Source organism: Sciurus carolinensis, chromosome 1 (assembly GCF_902686445.1).
Source record: "Sciurus carolinensis chromosome 1, mSciCar1.2, whole genome shotgun sequence".
Taxonomy (NCBI): Eukaryota; Metazoa; Chordata; class Mammalia; order Rodentia; family Sciuridae; genus Sciurus; species Sciurus carolinensis.
In genome coordinates, this window is record NC_062213.1 from 155,672,487 (window position 1) to 155,690,134 (window position 17,648).

At 38.4% G+C, this 17,648-nt stretch overlaps 1 pseudogene; it reads left to right on the forward strand.

Moving 5' to 3' along the window:
* The first annotated feature begins 7,636 nt into the window (after positions 1 to 7,636).
* Positions 7,637 to 17,648, forward strand: part of LOC124961637 (protein NDRG3-like) — a 49,234-nt pseudogene continuing 39,222 nt past the window's right edge.

The following is a 17,648-nucleotide window of genomic DNA, read 5'->3' on the forward strand; positions in this document are numbered from 1 at the left end:
TGGAGACTATCATGCTAAGTGAAATAAGCCAATCCCAAAAAAACCAAAGGCTGAATGTTCTCTCTGATATGCAGATGCTAACAAACAATAAGGTGGTGTGTGGAATAGAAGTTCATTGAATTAGACAAAGGGGAATGGAGGGGAGGAGGAGGCACAGGAATAGGAGAGACAGTAGAATGAATCGGACATAATTTTCCTCTGTTCATATGTGAATACATGACCAGCGTAACTCCACATCGTGTACAAACAGAAGAATGGGAAGTTTCACTCCATGTATGTATGATATGTCAAAACACATTCTGTGCTGTATATCTAAAAAGAACAAATTAAAATTTTTTAAAAAACTACACTGAGATCTCATCTCACAACAGTCAGAATGGGAGTCATCAAGAATACAAACAATAATAAGTGCTGCAAGGACGTGAAGAAAAGGGAACACTTACACTGATGGTGGTATTGTAAATTAGTACAACCACTATGGAAATCGGAATGGATGTTCCACCCCATTTGTGTACAATGAATCAAAACGCAGTGTGTAAAATTAAAAAATTGTTTAAAAAAAGACTAGGCATGGAACCACTGTATGACCCAGCTATACCACTCCTCAGTATTTTTCCTAAAGAATTAAATTTTCATACTATAGGGATACATGGATACTCATGTTTAGAGCAGCACAATTTACAAAAGTCAAACTATGGAAATAGCCTTGGTATCCATCAATGGATGAATGAATAAAGAAAATGTGGTATATAGACACAATGGAGTTTTATTCAGCTATAAAGAAAAATGAAATTATGTCATTTGCAGGAAAATGGTTGGAAATTGAAAACATTATAGGAAGCAAATAAACCAAAGTCAAAAGATCAAGGGTTCTATTTTCTCTCATATGTGGAAGCTAGAGAGGAAGAAAGAAAAGAATGGTGGTGGGGATGGAATCTCAAGAAGTGCTGGAGAGTGATACTGACCAAATTATATTATTATATTGTAGGCATATACAAATATGTAAAAATAAATTCCATCATTATGTACAACTATGATGCATCTATTAAAAAATGTGGGAAGAGGAAAAAAAGAAAACATCTGAAATTCCATAGGAACACTTTAGGGGAAAACCTCTGGGGAATGTAGGAATGTAGGCTGAATGTTCTCTCTGATATGCAGATGCTAACAAACAATAAGGTGGTGCGTGGAATAGAAGTTCATTGAATTAGACAAAGGGGAATGGAGGGGAGGAGGAGGCACGGGAATAGGAGAGACAGTAGAATAAATTGGACATAATTTTCCTCTGTTCATATGTGAATACATGACCAGCGTCCTATCCTCCTCCCTTGGCACATGGCATAACAATATTGCCAACTGCCCAGGGACTCTTTCCTTCAGTTATAATTTTTGGGCACGGGGGCAAATGTCATGTCTCCCAAATTAAACTGTAATCTTCTTGGGAATCAAGACAATGTCATCCTTTTTGCATAAATAGATTACCTACTCTATTCCAGAAGATTTTTTGTATAGTTTATTACCTTGTAGAATTCTCACAAGAGAGGTAATTAAGAGATGATTTGTCATTAGCTATGTTTGGCAGGTTTTAATAATAACAAACATTCATTGAGCACTTCCCTATACCGGGCACTATTTTAATTTTTAAATGAATTCATTGATATCTGCAATAACTGCATGAATTATTATTTATCCTATTTTATGAACGAGGAAATCAAGTCACTAAAAGGTTAAAAAACTTTCCCAATATTATACATCTAAGACACGGCAAAGTAGGTATTTGAACCCAGGAAGTCTCTAACAAAGCCCACATGTTCAACTCCTATACTATTTTACAGAAGAGGTAAGCCAGGATTTAGGTGTTTAAGTCATATATCTAAGGGTCCAGGGAAAGGATTAAGATTGTGTTATGGTTTGGATGTGAGGTGTCCCCCAAAAGTTCATGTGTGAGACAATGCAAGAAGGTTCAGAGGAGAAATGATTGGATTATAGAAGTCTTAGCCAATCAGTGAATTGATAGGGATTAACTGAATGGTAATTGAAGTGGTAGGGTGTGACTGGAGGAGGTGGGAATTGGGGTGTGGTTTGGGGGTATATATTTGTATCTGGCAAGTGGAGTCTCTCTCTCTCTCTGCTTCCTGATCACCATGTGAGCTGCTTCCCTCCACCACACTCTGCCACCGTGATGTTCTGCCTCACCTGGAGCACTGAGGAATGGAGCCAGTCTCTTATTCACTAAGACCTCTGAAACTGTGAGCCCTCAAATAAACTCTTCCTCCTCTACAATTCTTCTAGTTGGGTCTTTCAGTTGCAGCAGCAAAAAAGCTGACTAAAATAGTCTGGATTTGAAATCTAGTCACATTCTTGTATGCTCTCCTTTCCTGATCTAAAAAAAGTCAGCTGACCCCACCACCCTCCAAATAACAGACAGCTTTACCCCTAGGTCTCCCATTTGGGACTTCTATTTTAGTATCTCAGTCACTGCAATAACTCTTTTGGCCATCTTCTCCTTGTACGTGTATGAGTCAGAGATACTAATAGACCTTAATAGAAACTTCTGCTGCTCTTAATTTTAAGAGTTTTAAGAGGAAGTTTGTCAGTGTTCTGGAAAGCAAATTTTCACTTCCACTTTAATCGACACCTACCTGGCAGACTTAGAATTTGAACTTTGACACATTCTGTTGATTAGCAATTGTTTCTGCTGATTGCCACTTTAGATTGTCCTGGTTGTTAGAAACATGGTATTGCCATTTCTCTTTTACATATTATAGGTCCAACATTTCTTTTAAGGCTCAGCTCACGTCCCACCTCCTTTATGAGACATCTCGGCACTTTTCCTTCTCTGAACTTCTGTGTGGCTTTTCTATACTGACTAGTCGGTGTCCTGGGTAAACTGCCTTGAATCAGGTATTATCTGTTGTCTTGTAATGCAGGCCTTTAACAAGATGGAGGACAAAGACTTTGCCTTTTTCCTCTTTATATCTGCTGTAGCCATGTACCCTCAGTTACCAGCCTAGTTGAAAATAAATGGAATCAAGAAGCAGGTAGAAAATATCACAGACTTAGCTACAGAGCAGATTCCAAGAGATAGCCAAGAATCTTGCTCATGGTGCCCACAGACAAGAGTTGATATTTAAAATATTTAACAGAATGAATTTTCAACCAATCTGAATGAATGCCAACTACTAAAACTTATTAGTGTGGCTAAATATTCTCCCTGCCTAAAGTGATACTTATTATGACATATACTCAGGAATATGAACTCTGAAATTAGATGACTTGGATTGAATCCTGGTGCTGTTTAACCTGAGGGCAATTCTCTTTGTCTCTCTAAACTCAATCTCCTCTTAAAAATAAAAGATATAATAATAGTACTTTCTTCATAGGGTTGTTATGAAGATTAAATAAACTACAGTAGGCAAAGCATTTAGAATTATGCCTAGAACATAAATGCTCAAGTGCATGAGTACTGGTTATTTTGTTGATTTTTCTGAAGTTCAGGGTCTAGTCTATATTTGTAGCCAGGTCAAGGCACCAGGCAAAGGTGAAACTTATTAGATTGTCCATGGCTCTCCACTGGTTGACCACTTTTGAAGCAAAGTCCCTAAAGGTCTATGACCGCCCACCGCCCACAGGCGGTGGCAATCACAACACGTACGCTCTTCTGATCACAGGAACCAAAAGAGGCTTTATTCCACAAGTCTCCGACTTATATTGAGAACATCAGCCTATCAGAGAGTAGACTACCAGGAAAAGTCAGCCTATCAAGGAACAGTCTCCAGGCAGATACCAGGATCGCCTCATGTACAACAGCCAACCAGAGTTACTTCCTAAAACTTGTTTATGAGTGCAGCTATGTCTGGCAAGCTGCCAGGCGCCATCTTAGAGATCAGGCCACGGTGCGGCTCTGGGGCCCTCAGAGCCCGCCCCTGACAAGGTCAGTTGGAGAAGGACATACTCCCAGCCACAGGAATAAGGATGGCAAGGTCTAGGCCCAGAGACATCTTATTTTAAAAGTTTCATCCAGACACAGCTGATACTGGGCTCACAGTAACAAAATTTACTCCAAAGTCCACCAACTGGTGAGGGTAGCAAATGTGACAAAGTGTTCTAATGTGTGCTCAGGGATTGAGTAGGTGCTGCTTTGCAGACTGGTAGTCATTGGTGTCCATAGCTAAGCAAAGTCAAAAAACAAGGGCTTTTCCAACTTCCTTACAAAATTTGGGTATTCCAGCAAATAGTATTAATGATAATGTTGAAAGAATCATTTAGTTCCTCACCCATTGAAAACATCTTCTTGAAGGCATAATATGACCTAGACACTGTGCTGCCTTATTCAGTAAAGAATAAGACTCATACTACCAAAATCAATATATAGATTCAATGCCATCCCTATCAAAATGCCAATGACATTCTTTGCATAATTATAAAAAAAAAGTTCTAAAATTTATTTGGAAGAATAAGAGATCCAGAATAGTCAAAGTAATCCTGAGCAAGAAAATGCAGGAAGTATCATAATACCTGATCTCAAATTATATTCCAGAACTGTAGTAACAAAAACAGTATGGTACTGGCATCAAAATGGACATGAAGACCAATGAAATAGAGGACACAGAAACAAAGTCACATACTTACAATCATCTGATACTTGACAACATATATATGTTGAAGAAAAGATGACCTTTTTAACAAATGGTGCTAGGAAAATTGGATAACCATATGCAGAAGAGCAAAACCATACGAAAGTCATCCAATTGGATCAAAGATTTAGGAATTAGACCAGAAACTTTGCAACTACTAGAAGAAGAGTGAACACTCCATATGTTGGTGTAGGCACTGACTTCCTTAACAAGACAAGATCCCTGAAGTTCAAGAAATAAAATCAAGAGTCAAAAGTGGCATGGCATTAAATTTAAAAGCTTCTACAAGCAAAGAAATGTTAAGAGACTGAGAAGGAGCCCACAAATGGGAGGAAGATCTTTTTCAGCTATTCCTCTGATAGGGGATTAATATCCAGAATATATAAAGAACTCAAAAAAAACTTAACACCAAAAAAAATTAATAATAACCAAATAAATAAATGATCAAAAGAACTAAACAGACATTTCTCTAAATAAAAAACACCAATGGTCAAACTGTGAAAAATTTTCAGCATCTCTAGCAATCAGGGAAATGCCAATCAAAACTACACTAAAATTTCATCTTACTCCAGTCAGAATGGCAATAATAAATGTTGGTGAGGATGTGGGGAAAAGGAACACTCACACAGTGTTGGTGGAACTGCAAATCAATACAACCACCCTGGAAAGCAGTATAGCGATTCTTCAAAAAACTGGGAATGAAACCACCATATGACCCAGCTATCCCACCCCTTGGTTATTTAGCCCAAAGAACTTAAATTATATACTATAGTTGACAAGCCATATTAATGTTTATAGCAAGGCAATTTACAATAGCCAAGTTATGGAACCAGCCCAGGTACCTGTTAATAGATGAACAGATTAAGAAAATGTGGTATTTATACACAATGGAGTTTTACTGAGTCATAAAGAAGAATGAAATTATGGCATTTACCAGTAAATGAATGGAATTGGAGAAGATCATGGTAAGTGAAATAAGCCAGACTCAGAAAGACAAGGGTCAAATGTTTTCTCTCATATGTGAAAGCTAGAGCAAAATAAGGGGAAAGGGAAGAGAGGGAGTTGGATATCATAAAGATATATGAAAGATAAGTGGAGTAGGAAGAGGAGAGGGAGGAGAAGGGGTATGGGAAAGGGGAGGAAATGCAGAATGAACCTAACAAATCATGCTATTGCACGTAATAAATTTGTCACAGTGAATTCCACACTTATTTATTTTTGATTGGTGCTTTCTGCATATAAATAAGTAAAAAGTCATATCAGTAGAGCAGGAGGAGGAGGAGAGGACTGAAATGGGGCAATCAAAATTCATACATGTATGATTTTGTCAAAATGAACTCAACTATTATATAATGTGCTAATTAAAAAAAAGAAAAATACACAAACCAAATTTATCCTATAGGGCAAAATTATGCTATAGTGCAAAATTATCATCCTTTAAAACTTACTAACCACTTTGATTTTCAAATTTGTCTAGCTGGTATCCTGGATATCAAGGTGAGAAATATTTAGATAACAAATTTTGCAATCTATCCACAAAGCTCTGAACCTTAGGTAGCACCTAACATTCTAACACCTCTAAATTCATTCATAAAAGAAGCTCTTTAAAAATATTTTTCTCCCTGAGAATACTGGCAATGTAGAGCAGGTGCGGTGAGCAAAGTTTGAATAGAAATAGTCACCCCTGACACATTTTCCCCTTAGATAAATACATATTGAATTTTTCTTTTCTCAAAGGTAAGTAAAAATGTCTTAGAAAATAAAAATGCTGTGCTCTGATAAAGAAAAATCCTCTCTCCTTTTTGTGGTGAAAAAGCATGCTTTGTAATACTGTGGTCTAGGAGGAAACAAATACTTCAATTCTATACATTCTAGTTTTACAAATGGAGTCAAAGCAATCAGACAAAGCAAATAGAGGCCTTCAGAGCTGCAGGCCAGAGGCACCTTAACAGCCAGCACAATTCCCACTATTACAATTTACTGAAATGGAAACTGCCCACAGTGATAGAGGCTTTGGAAACTGAGGCCCCCAGATCGGTACTGCTCAACATCACACACACACACAGACAGACAGACAGACACACACACACCTACCTTTATACTTTTGTTCTTAACCCTTCGACTTGTCAGAGGGTAAAAGATGTACATCTACTAGAAAAAAAAATGTTTTTCCATCCCTTGGGCTTCTAATGAGTTAATCATCTCTCTCACTTGAAGGAGCAACTTCCATGATTTTCATAGCATCTGTGCTAAATGGCTCCCCAGCAGGTGCATAGATGCTCAGCTGGTATTAGGCTCAAGAAGATGAAACCAAGAAGAGGAGTTTGTCCCCACCTTTCATCAGTGGCTCTCCGCAGCATGCAGGTTGGCAGGCTCTCTACATTCTGAACTTGCCTTTTTTCCCCCTTGAAGGAAAATGGAAGTTGGTAATGAAAAGAGAAAGATGGCAGCTCTCAGGCAGTCATTCAGTGACCCAGTCATTCTGGGACTGTTGCCTCCCTAACACATGTGGGCGTTTTTTGTTTGTTTTGTTTTTTGGTGTTTTTTTTTTTTTTTTTTTTTTTTTAACTTGGCGGTCCTCCTGCCTCAGCCTCCCAAGGTGCTAGGATTACAGGCATGTGCGACCACACCAGCAGTGCTTTGCTTTTTCTAACCATACCCCATGAACTTCCCCAAAGTCAGGCCCTGACAACAGATGTGCTGAAATTTTAAAATTCTATTCTAAATAGCAGGGTCTTGAGCAAAATATTTTCCCCAGAAATGTTTGATGATCATAAACTAGAAGAATGAAAACATAAAAAGTCAAGGCTCACAACATCCAGATCCCATTCATACATTTAAACAAATATTAAACGTTAAGTATCTGTTAAGTGACTGAGATGGATAGATTTTGATGGTCTTCATAAGAGTGAGGAAAAATGGTCATAGGCCTTGCCCTGTGGTGTTCACATTTGAACTGAGAAACAGATAAAAAAAAAAATGAGTAGAATATTGCAACGATGATCAAGGACAACGAGAAATTCAATGTTCCTCATGGGGAATGTAAGCTCTGCTCTGGATTGAGGTGTCCCAGAGGTCTTTTCCAAGCAAGGACAATTGAACTCAGAGCTAAAGGGTGGAGAGAAGGAGGAAAGTGCATTTTGAGCAGAGGAAACACCATGGGGAAAAGTCCTGGGATGGAAAGCGGGCTTTCAGCAAGAGTTGCTGGACCACTGAGAGCCATGGAGAATGTAATATGGGTAAGACTGATGGTTTTATATCCCATGTTAAGAACTCAGGTCTCAATCCTAGAAGCAATGGAAAACCATTAAAGATTGATTTATGCAAATGAAGGAAAAAAGATTTTTGCATTGCAGAGATTTCCAGTTGCTGCAGTGAGAATAGGTTGGAGATGATCAAAACTCGAGAGAAGTTTTTGAAGAAGTCCAGAGAAAATGGATGATGATCTGGTCTGGTGAGGACAGTAGAGAGGGAGAAAAGTAAAGAGAGTCTAGATGTCTTTAAGAAGTAGTTGGTATATTATTTGGGTAGTCACACTCAAGTTATATCATCATTTTTTGCTCATTCATTTATTAGATCATTATACTAACATTTTTATAGTGCTTGGAGATGCTAGACTATGGAAGAATAATTACTAATGAATAAAGACACAGTTCTAATTGGAAAATATTGCAAAGGCCCATTTAGCAGAGCAGTGGAGAGCACAGGCTTTGGAGTCAGATGTATTGATTTAAATTCTGATCATGCCTCTTACCAGTTTTGTCAACTTGAGCAAGTTAAAGACTCTGGGCCACTTTTATAAATGAAAATAAATGATACCTACCTCATAAGGTTGTCTTAAGAAGGAAACTAAGATAGTGCATGTCAAATTAATGACAGGAAGACTGCATTTAGAACATTTTATTTTATTTTTTTTTATTTATTTTTTTACGTTTACATAGGGTAATGATGTTTCTTTTTTTTTCCCTTCCCCCCCACCCCTCCCACCCTTTTCCCTTTATACAGTCCTTCTTTCCTTCATTCTTACCGCTCTCCTTAGCCTAACTCTAAACCTAACCCTAAACCTAATGCTAACCCCTCCCACCCCCATTATATGTCCTCATCCGCTTATCAGCGAGATCATTCGTCCTTTAGTTTTTTGAGATTGGCTTATCTCACTTAGCATGATATTCTCCAATTTCGACCATTTGCCTACAAATGCCATAATTTTATCATTCTTCATTGTGGAGTAATATTCCATTGTATAAATATGCCACAGTTTCTTTATCCATTCATCAACTGAAGGGCATCTAGGTTGGTTCCACAATCTGGCTATGGTGAATTGAGCAGCAATGAACATTGATGTGGCTGTATCTCTGTAGTATGCTGATTTTAAGTCCTTGGGTATAGACCAAGGAGTGGGATAGCTGGGTCAAATGGTGTTTCCATTCCAAGCTTTCTGAGGAATCTCCACACTGCTTTCCAGAGTGGCTGCACTAATTGCAACCCCATCAGCAATGTATGAGTGTTCCTTTTTCACCACATCCTCGCCAACACCTATTGTTGCTTGTGTTCTTGATAATCGCCATTCTAATTGGGTGAGATGAAATCTTAGGGTAGTTTTGATTGCATTTCCCTTATTACTAGGGATGTTGAACATTTTTTCATATATCTGTTGATTACTTGTACATCTTCTTCTGTGAAGTGTCTGTTCATTTCCTTAGCCCATTTGTTGATTGATTATTTGTATTCTTCGTGTAGAGTTTTTTGAGTTCTTTATAGATTCTGGAAATTAGCGCTCTATCTGAGGTATGGTTGGCAAAGATATTCTCCCACTCTGTAGGCTCTCTCTTCACATTTCTGATAGTTTCCTTTGCTGAGAGAAAGCTTTTTAGTTTGAATCTATCCCAGTTGTTGATTCTTGCTTTTATTTCTTGTGCTATGGGAGTCCTGTTAAGGAAGTCTGATCCTAAGCCAACAAGTTGAAGATTTGGACCTACTTTTTCTTCTATAAGATGCAGGGTCTCTGGTCTGATTCCAAGGTCCTTGATCCATTTGAGTTGAGTTTTGTGTAGGGTGAGAGATAGGGGTTTAATTTCATTCTATTGCATATGGTTTTCCAGTTTTCCCAGCACCATTTGTTGAAGAGGCTATCTTTTCTCCATTGCATATTGTTGGAACCTTTGTCTAGTATGAGAAAATTGTATTTATTTGGGTTTGTGTCCATTCCTCTATTCTGTACCATTGATCTACCTGTCTATTTTGGTACCAATACCATGCCGTTTTGTTACTATTGTTTTGTAGTAGAGTTGAAGATCTGGTATTGCAATACCCCCTGCTTCGCTCTTGCTACTGAGGATTGCTTTAGCTATTCTAGGTTTTTATTCTTCCAGATGAATTTCATAATTGCTTGCTCTATTTCTGCAAGGTACATCATTGGGATTTTAATTGGAATTGCATTGAATCTGTATAGCACTTTAGGTAGTATAGCCATTTTGACGATATTAATTCTGCCTATCCAGGAACATGGGAGATCTTTCCATCTTCTAAGGTTTTCTTGAATTTCTTTCTTTAGTGTTCTGTAGTTCTCATTGTAGAGGTCTTTCACCTCTTTTGTGAGATTGATTCCCAAGTATTTTATTTTTTTCGATGCTATTGTGAATGGGGTAGTTTTCCTAATTTCTCTTTCTGAAGATTCATCACTTATGTATAAAATGCATTGGATTATGAGCATTGATCTTGTAACCTGCTACTTTACTGAATTCACTTATGAGTTCTAAAAGTTTTCTGGTGGAATTTCCAGGTTCCTCTAAATATATAATCATGTCATCAGCGAACAGGGATAGTTTGAGTTCTTCTTTTCCTATTCGTATCCCTTTAATTTCTTTGGTTTGTCTGATTGCTCTGGCTAGAGTCTCAAGGACGATGTTGAATAGAAGCGGTGAAAGAGGGCATCCCTGCCTTGTTCCAGTTTTTAGGGGGAACGCTTTCAGTTTTTCACCATTTAGAATGATATTAGCCATGGGCTTAGCGTAGATTGCCTTTATAATGTTTAGGAATGTTCCCACTACCCCAATTTTTTCTAGTGCTTTGAGCATGAAGGGATGCTGTATTTTATCGAATGCTTTTTCTGCATCTATTGAAATAATCATGTGATTCTTAACTTTAAGTCTGTTGATATGGTGAATGACATTTATTGATTTCCGAATGTTGACCAACCTTGCATCCCTGGGATAAAACCCACTTGATTGTGGTGCACTATCTTTTTAATATATTTTGTATGCGATTTGCTAAAATTTTGTTGAGAATTTTTGCATCGATATTCATTAAGGATATTGGTCTGAAATTTTCTTTCCTCGATGTGTCTCTGTCTGGTTTAGGTATCAGGGTGATATTGGCTTCATAGAACGAGTTTGGGAGGGTTCCCTCCTCTTCTATTTCATGGAATAGTTTGAGGAGTATTGGAATGAGCTCTTCTTTAAAGGTTTTGTAGAACTCGGCTGAGAACCCATCTGGTCCTGGACTTTTCTTTGTTGGTAGGCTTTTGATGACCTCTTCTATTTCATTGCTTGAAATTGGTTTATTTAGGTTGTGTATGTCCTCCTCGTTCAGTTTAGGTAGTTCATATGTCTCTAGAAATTTGTTGATGTCTTTGAGGTTTTCTGTTTTGTTGGAGTATAGATTTTCGAAATAGCTTCTAATTATGTTTTGTATTTCACCTCGTGTCTGTTGTGATGTTTCCTGTTCATTCCGAATTTTAGTAATTTGAGTTTCTCCCTCTTTCTCTTTGTTAGTGTGGCTAAGGGTTTATCAATTTATTTATTTTTTCAAAGAACCAACTATTTATTTTGTTAATTTTTCCAATTGTTTCTTTTGTTTCGATTTCGTTGATTTCGGCTCTGATTTTAACTATTTCCTGTCTTCTACTACTTTTGGTATTGGTCTGCTCTTCTTTTTCTAGTGCTTTGAGCTGTAGTGTTAAGTCGTTTATTTGTTGATTTCTACTTCTTTTTTTGAATGCACCCCATGAAATAAATCTTCCTCTAAGTACTGCTTTCATAGTGTCCCAGAGATTTTGATATGATGTGTCTTTGTTCTCGTTTACTTCTAAGAATTTTTTATTTCCCTCCTGATGTCTTCTGTTATCCATTCATCATATAATAGTGTATATTTAGTCTCCAGGTATTGGAGAAGTTTCTGTTTTTATTCTGTCATTTATTTCTAATTTCAATCCATTATGATCTGATAGAGTACAAGGTAGTATCTCTACTTGTATTTGCTAACAGTAGCTTTGTGGCATAAAATATGGTCTATTTTACAGAAGGATCCATGTGCTGCTGAGAAGAAAGTGTATTCGTTCTTTGTTGGATGGTATATTCTATATATGTCCGTTAAGTCTAAATTGCTGATTGTGTTGTTGAGATCTATAGTTTCTTTATTCAATTTTTGTTTGGACGATCTATCCAGTGGTGAGAGAGGTGTGTTAAAATCGCCTAGTATTATTGTGTTGTGGTCTATTTGAATTCTGGAATTGAGAAGGATTTGTTTGACGTACATGGATGAGCCAATGTTCGGGGCATAGATATTTATGATTGTTATGTCTTGCTGATTTATGCTTCCCTTAAGCAGCATGTAATGTCCTTCTTTATCCCTTCTGACTAGTTTTGGTTTGAAGTCCACATTATCTGAGATGAGGATGGATACTCCAGCTTTTTTGCTGTGTCCGTGTGCATGGTATGTTTTTCCCCATCCTTTCACCTTTAGTCTATGGGTGTCTCTTTCTATGAGGTGAGTCTCTTGCAGGCAGCATATTGTTGGATTTTTCTTTTTAATCCAATCTGCCAGTCTGTGTCTTTTGATTGATGAATTCAGGCCATTAACATTCAGGGTTATTATTGTGATATGATTTGTATTCCCAGTCAATTGACTCATATTTGTTTTTGACATGATTTGGTTTCTCCTTTATTTGGCTATTCCTTTAGGCTAGCGCCTCCTGTTGCTGATTTGCATCGTTGTTTTTCATCTCTTCCTCATGGAATATTTTGCTGAGAATGTTCTGTAATGCTGGCTTTCTTTTTGTAAATTCCTTTAGCTTTTGTTTATCATGGAAGGATCTTATTTCATCGTCAAATTTGAAGGTAAGTTTTGCTGGGTATAAGATTCTTGGTTGGCATCCGTTTTCTTTCAGGGCTTGGTAAATGTTGTTCCACGCCCTTCTGGCTTTTAGGGTCTGGATTGAAAAATCTGCTGATATTCTTATTGGCTTCCCTCTGAATGTAATTTGATTCTTTTCTCTCGCGGCCTTTAAAATTCTGTCTTATTTTGTATGTTAGGTATTTTCATAATAATGTGCCTTGGTGTGGGTCTGTTGTAATTTTGTATGTTTGGAGTTCTATAAGCCTCTTGTATTTGGTTTTCCATTTCATTCTTCAGATTTGGGAAATTTTCTGATATTATTTCATTGAATAGATTGTTCATTCCTTTGGTTTGTTTCTCTAAGCCTTCCTCAATCCCAATAATTCTTAAATTTGGCCTTTTCATGATATCCCATAATTCTTGTAGATTCTGTTCATGATTTCTTACCATCTTTTCTGTTTGGCCAACTTTGCTTTCAAGATTAAATAATTGTCTTCAATGTCTGAGGTTCTGTCTTCCAGGTGCTCCATTCTATTGGTTATGCTTTCTATGGAGTTTTTAACTTGGTTTATTGTTTCCTTCATTTCAAGTATTTCAGTTTGGTTTTTTTTCAGTATCTCTAACTCTTTATTGAAATGATCTCTTGCTTCCCGTATTTGGTCTTTTAACTGTTGATTGGTGCGATCATTCAATACCTGCATTTGCTCTTTCATCTCCTCCTTCAATGCCTGCATTTGCTCTTTCATCTCCTCATTTGCTTCCCTGATCGTTTTAATTACGTACATTCTGAACTCCCTTTCTGACATTTCTTCTGCTGTGCTGTCATTAGGTTTTATTGATGTAGTATCTAGGTTTGTTTGGGACATTTTCTTCCCTTGTTTTCTCATATTGGTCAGTTGTCAGTGGGACCCTGAGATATTGCAGTTTTCCGCTATTGGCTTATAGTGTCCCGGTAGATTTCCAGTGTATCACCTCCCAGCCTTCAGTAGCCTGATGTCTTGGAGGAATCTGATAAAGCAGCGTATCCAAAGAAAACTGCCCCTAGCCCCCTACTGGTTCCACGATTTGGAACTGGCTCTGTGCTGAAATGCTCTCACTGTGGGCCTGCACTGTGCAGCTGGCCATGTGGGAGGAGCTCACTGCCGGAGTGTGGAAGGCTACCTTGGGAAGACTCTAGCTGCCCTGCCCGGCTCCAATAAGCCACCTCTATCTGGGCCTGCCCCCCGGGCCGAGCTTTACCCAGTGGGCAGACTCACCCGTGGCTCTATTTCAGTCCGAGTCTCTCAATGCCTCCCCTTCTTAACTCCTGGGTTCTGGAGCGACAGGGGGTGCAGTCTCCCTCTAGGCCGCCATCTTGGATCGCCCCGAGAAGAGAGCCTGCAGCCGGAGTGGGCAGAGCCGCCTGAAGAGGTGTTTGGCTGTCCTGCCCTGATCCCAGAGGCTGTTTGCGGATCGAGGCTCTCCGTTGGTTCGGGGGCTTGTGGCTGGTTCTATGTAGAAAGTCTCTCACTGGGCGATCAGCTCCGAGAGGCTAGCCTTGAACGGCACCTCCCACCGCAGGGGTCCAGACTGCTTGGGGAAGTCTCTGGCTGCCCTGTCTGGACCCTGAATCTGCTTGCGTGCCAGAGTACGCTGAGCTGCACTGGCTCCGGGACTCGGAGCTTGTTCTGGTCAGAAAGGCTCTCACCAGCGGGCCAGTTCCGTTCCGAGAACCTGGAGAAGCTGGCTGTGTGGGCGGGGCCCACCGCCGGAGTGCGCAGGGCTGCCTGTGGATGACTCTAGCTGCCCTGCCCGGCTCCGATAAGCCACCTCTATCTGGGCCTGCCCCCCGGGCCGAGCTTTACCCAGTGGGCAGACTCACCCGTGGCTCTATTTCAGTCCGAGTCTCTCAATGCCTCCCCTTCTTAACTCCTGGGTTCTGGAGCGACAGGGGGTGCAGTCTCCCTCTAGGCCGCCATCTTGGATCGCCCATTTAGAACATTTTAAATAAATCATAGCTATTTTCCTGGTTCTCTGATTAAAGTATCATAGTTACATCAATGGTGGTATATCTACAAGTGCAATGATTTATTGCAAGCACACAAGTATAGGGTCATTACTTGGACAGTCCTTTTTAATTGGGTGATATGAAATCCCTGTAAGCTAATCACCCATCCTAGAAGATGTGCTGTAGTTTACACATCCTCTGACACAGATAAACTAACAGAAACATCTGCAACTTCTACATCCTCTTCAAATGTTGTTCTCAAAATCCACCCAGGTCTGTGATGGTTGAAATCATTTGGTTACTCAAAAGTAGCTATAGACTAGTCTATAGATTAAAACCAGTACAGTAGCTTGGCCTGCAAAACTTTGCCATTATAATTTTTCTTTTAAACAAAATACTACAGCAATGATCAAAACTTTATGTGTGACTACTAATAATTTGGAGCAATTCTTTCTTGGTTCCTAATACAGTAATGACCAGATTAGCATTGAACTGAAGTCAGAATCAGTGTTCTGAGTGTTTTGAACAAGAATCATTGAAGAAAATCAAGTTACCTTGGAAAATCTTCTTCCACCAATTCTTGTTCCATTCAAAGATCTTCAGAGGCATTCATGTATGTCATGACCATTGAAACTGTCAGGATAAATGCTAATTTTTAAAGTGGTTTGAAAACACTTGAAATAATGGGGTTGCCTATAGTTGCTATAGAATTATCTATCAGGAGAAGGAGTCATCTGAAGTCCAAGTTAAATTAAACTTTCCAGTCAATATATTCCACATAGAAAATAATCTTCCAAAAGAAATAATCATTTAATAAATTCCATCATTAACTGATAGAGTTTCATTTTATTTAACCTTATTTTAGTGATTAATTTTAGAGTTAGTGTGGTTTGAAATCAGATCTCAGAAACAGATCACAGATTTTAACACATCCTGTAGGAGAGTTCTACTTACAAAGACACATCTGTGACCATTATCCACAAGCAAATGAGATCAGTAGTTTTCAAACTGTTTGAGAATTCTAACAATTGGACTGGGCTTGGGGCAACAGAGACTTCCTCAGGGGACTGCATCAGACTCTATTCCCACCCTCATCTTTTTTTTTTTTTTTTTTTTTTTGCAGCGCTGGGGATTGAACCCAGGGCCTTGTGCTTGCAAGGCAAGCACTCTACCAACTGAGCTATTTCCCTAGCCCCATCTGTTTTATATGTTAGTCTTCAGTACAAAATTTCTCTTGATGAAAAATATCTGCTTGCTTTAAGTTTGAAAATCACAAAATTAGGATTTCTGCAAAGCAGGAATGAGCTATCAGTTGTATGACCTAAAAGCCTCAAATTCTTTATCTCTTTCTCTATGACTATCTTTTGTTCTTCCTATTACTATTCCTTTTCATCTTTCTTTTATCCCCTTTCTTCTTTCTCTCCTCCTTTCCACTTCTGTATCATAGTAAAGCACTTGTTCCATTTTTAATAGCACTTTAAGACTTGTTGATGATTTATATATTCAACAAATATTTATCTCTGAAGATTTTGTTATTGTTATGTTCAAGAAGAACCAAGTGCAGGAGCGGGTAACGTGAACAGAAGCAAGCCAGGAATCAGAACAGGATGTGCTGAATGACGAATGTTAGTAGAGAGCAGGTTGTCAGAGGTTACAGGTGTGTTCTCGAGTCACGCTATCTGGGTTCACAATATGCTTACCCAACTATTTACTAGCTGTGTGATCTTGGGCAAGCTGCTCCATCTCTGAGCTTCATTTACATTTGCCCACACATTTTCTATAAAATGGAGATGTATCATTCTCTGCTTTGTTTGGCTATTGTGAAAAGTAAATGAGTAGCTGCAGAAAACTCAGAACAGTACTTAACCTATGGTAATTGTTCAATGATTGTTATTTGTGTGCTTTAAATGTAAGAAGTTTCAAATGCAGAAGGACCTAAGCAGAGTAAAGAACTCTGGGAATCTATCATGTCTACGCTGAGCTATGAAGAACGAGCACACAGTTATCTTCAACAGACCAAGAGGGAAAAGCAATACACCAGGAAGCAGGGCTAACATTCTAAACATCTTAATGGGAAAGAAAGCATCCATCTCCGGGTGTTCGTAATGACAATAATAGATCATCAGAACTGTGCAAGGCACAAAAAGTACAAGGAAGTAAAACTAAGATTTTCCTTTAATTCCATCCAGACATAATCACTAAATACTTTTCCTATTTCCTTCTAGACTATTTATAAAGCCCAGAGTTTAAATCAATAGGTTCATTTTTTAAAATGCCTCATAGACCACTTGTTTTTTTTGAATACCAATTAATCATGAATGATTATCTATGCTATTATTCTTCTACAACACAATTGTAATAGCTATACAGTTCTCTTTAGAACTTAAGGGCATTTCAACTTACAAATAGCACACTAGTTCATATTGTTTAGCAAGATTCAATCATTTCCTTTGACTAATTTCCTAGAATTGGAATTGCTAAGTTAACAAGCAGGCCCATTTTAAGGCTTTTGATATATATTTATTGTTAAAATAGCCTTCAGAAAGATTATTTTATGAATAGGGAATTTTCAGCTTGTCCATTTTGGCCAAAATAATGCAGGCACTTGCTAGAGGATACACATCTTACCAGGAGTAAAGAAACTTTGTGGGTAAGGACTAAGTGTGCACATAACACAGCAATTAATTGTGGAGACACAATAATTATTCCCATGTATGGAGGAAAAGGTAAATAGAAGCATGATTTGGGGAAAATTAAGATTACCATGGGCTTTTGATCTGTGTTCTGCCAGTCAGCAAGGACAAGAAAATGGCTCTGTCCCCAGATTCTCAGTTTTGTTGCACTCCTGGTAATGTATTTCTTTCACAAGCAGGTGCTCCTATTTGGTGTTGTTGTTTTGTTTTAATTTG